The sequence below is a fragment of the Orycteropus afer genome, unplaced genomic scaffold (assembly GCF_000298275.1).
Source record: "Orycteropus afer afer isolate SDZICR_OR568_19922 unplaced genomic scaffold, OryAfe1.0 scaffold00330, whole genome shotgun sequence".
Lineage (NCBI taxonomy): Eukaryota > Metazoa > Chordata > Mammalia > Tubulidentata > Orycteropodidae > Orycteropus > Orycteropus afer.
Window position 1 is genome coordinate 2,415,277 of NW_006921917.1, and position 3,242 is coordinate 2,418,518.

Genomic DNA, 3,242 nt, shown 5'->3' on the forward strand with positions numbered 1-3,242 from the left:
TCTCCATGACCCCTGCCAGTCTGTGGAGGCTTGGGGGCCCTTACCCCTCGTGGAGGAAGACACTGATGCCACACAGACATGGAGCCCTAGTTCACCTTCCTCCCCCACCAAGCACTAGACTAACCAGACAGACCTGTCCTGTTCAGGCAGAGACAGCTGCTGCAAGAGGGGAGAGCCTAGGCTTCACACAGCCTCTTGCTCCAGGACACACAATCCTTCCTCCCTTAACAGCCAACAGAAAATTAGCCACAATTAACACTGGAGGCCTTGGTTTCCAGTGCCTCAGAATCCAGGCATCTCCTTCCTTCAGTGTTACCTCTCCTCCTAATTCCAGCATCCTGTCCTCGTGTGTAGATAGCCCTCTAGGGCTGTGTCTGGGAACCCGAAATGCAGAAAGCCCAGGTTGTTAAAACAGTAGGGAATGTAATAGGAAGTCGGTAAGATACCGTGCCCCAGCAGCCAGCTCTCCCTAACCCCAAGGGCTTTGGTTAATATGAACAAGAAAACGGAGGCTGCCGGCCGGGGCAGTGGCGAGGGCAGGTTAACTGGCTAAGGATCAGGGAAGCGGCCTCAGTCACCACCAGCTGGTGGTAGGGCAAGCGCCCTGGGGCTTTACAGCCAGTTAACTCCACTCCCTGCTCTACTAGAAGGTTCCCGAACTTGGGAAGACGCAAAAACAGAAGGGTAAGGTTAGGAAAGAGAGGGAAATAAAGCAAATCTAAGTCCCAAACTCTGAATCACCAGCCACTCAATGCTGGCCTGGAGCCCAGACTCTCCCACAACGCCAGCTCGGATCTGGGGAAGACAGGGCGGGCGGAGGGAGTGGGCGGAGGGGGGCGGGGCCTGGCAGTCAGAGAAAGGAGGTGGAGTCTCTGGGAAAACCTCGCCTCCCGCCCGCCCCTCTCTTCTTCTAATCTCACCATCAATCTCTCACACATATATTTATTTTTTCTCAAATTCCCCACCCTCCCCCACAACGAACCACCATAATAGGTTTGTTGCACATGCGTATTGCATGCTGGGGGTGGGTTTGTATTTTCAGGCCTTTTGCAAAGAAACTACCAGAATTTTCCGCACCACCCACAATCATTCCCCACCCCCACCCCCGAAGAATCACATCTATATATTATGTTATATTATTTCTCTGGACTTGCCAGAAGGGGGAGGGAGAAGAAATGAGTTTTTGGCTTCCTGCTCCCTTCCCCCTTCAACACGAGTGCTATTATTTTAAACGTTTAACAATGTAAGGAGACGGGAGAAGAGGGGGAAGGGATAAAATCGGTCTTGGGTAAGAATGTAAAACAAAATGGTGAGAACCAAAGCAGTCAGAATGAAAAACAACAGAAGCCTGTAATATCTAAGATTTCTATTCTAAAAAAGGGTGAGAGAGGACAACCTGAGCAAATTTCCTGAGTGGAGGGTTATTTTCCACACAGAAATAATTAGCAAACTAAAAATATTTTCCCGAAGTTTTACCTCAGAAAGTCATCTGAGGGGGTGTATCTGGGTCACTCATTTGACTTGGAGGGCTGAAAGGGAGATAAAATTGCCCTGAGGGGAGGCAGGTTTTCATTTCAAATAAACGTTTGAAGCATTTGACATTTCTTCTTCTCGTCTATTCAGAAAGCAAAGAGGGAAAGGGGGAGAGAATATTGACACAAAAACCCATCTCAACCTTAAGATTCTCTCATATACCTAAATCCGGGTTCAAAACCCCCAAATACCACAACCCAAGTTCAGAATACAAGTAGGTTGCCAATCCTCTAAGAAAACCTAAACCTGACATCCTTTTTTAACTCAATTTAGCACTTCTGTTGTTTTCCAGGCAACCCCTAGCCCCCAATTCTTTATTCCTGGTTCCCTCATGCAAAAATCAGTGGGCACTCTGGAATAACTTTAAAAAAAAATTCTCTTTTTCAGACAAGCTTGGGCATGTTAGATTTTTATCCTGTTTCCCTTAGATAAAATCTACCCCCCTCCACATTAGAAAGCTCCCCACACTCCTTCTTCAAAGGTTGCTTCAGCAAGGTAGAAACTTGCCACATAATGCACTAAGAGCAATTCGATTGCTCTACAAAACGTTAGAAAATTTTAAGTTTGGTGCATCTGTGCTGCATGGCACCCAGAGGTCTGGGGGTGTGTATGTCCCCTCTTTCACGTCCCACGCAGGAGTGTGAACACCATGATGCTCACCTATCCTAAAACAGACTAGAAATAACGCAATGAGAAAGTGGTCTGAGTGGGGCCACAGCTGGGCTCAAGATGTAAGGCAGAAGTCTGTCCCCTCCAGCGCTGGTGGAGCTGCCCAGAAAGTGCCGGGTGACTCGTCATCCCGAGGGAGGGATTCTGAGTGATGGTCAAGCTGCGAAACAGCTGGATGGGCAGTTCACGCCCCCCAACGTAGTCTGGGTGAGAGTGGTTTTAGCGGAAGAGTGACAGGGAATGGCAGCCACGTGAGAGTCACAGCTGGGCAGCTCGGCCACCCCAGACTGACGGGGTCGTGGGGGGGCGCACTTGACACAAAAGAGCCCAGGATAGGGGAAACGAAGGAAGTATAGTTCGAGGGGAAAAATTTGGTTTCCCCAGGCACACTCCACTAGCTCCCCAGTCTCAAGTGACGCCGCTCTCCCTAACACATGCTGGAGGTGGTGGATCATGTCTGATTCCAGGAAGTGGTGGTCTGCGTGGAGTGTGGCCACCACCTGCCCCCAGTCATCAGCCGCCACAAACATCCACGCGACCTCTCCCCACGTGCCACCGCACGCCCCTAAGTTGGCGGGCACCGAAGTCCCCGCAGATTGAGGGGGATCCGATGGACACCATCACCTCCCTGACTTCCCAACTCGTCAGGGGTGGGGGCCTAGGAACGCAGTCAGCGCCACTCGCGAAAACCCGGTCTTCCCTCAGTCCAGCCCCACCGGGGCCGAAGCCCGAGGGGCGCTCGCGCGGCCGCCCCTCCCCCACGCGCCCCTCCCCCCACGCCGCCGTCCGGCCGCCAGGGTCTCCGCGGTCCCTCGCTCGGCCAGGGAGGGGGCCCTGGCTTCGCCTCGGCCGTTTCCTGCCTACCCCCTCCCCGCCGAGGGTAAAAAAAAAATCTCCTCCTCCTCCTCCCCCGAAAGCCGCGACCAAGTGGCCCGGTCCGCGCGCGCAGCTCGTTCCCAGCGCTTTCCAGCCGGGGCGGCGGCGGCAGCGGCAGCGGGGGAGGGGAGGAGGCCTGGCCCCGCCGCCGCCCGGACCGCCGC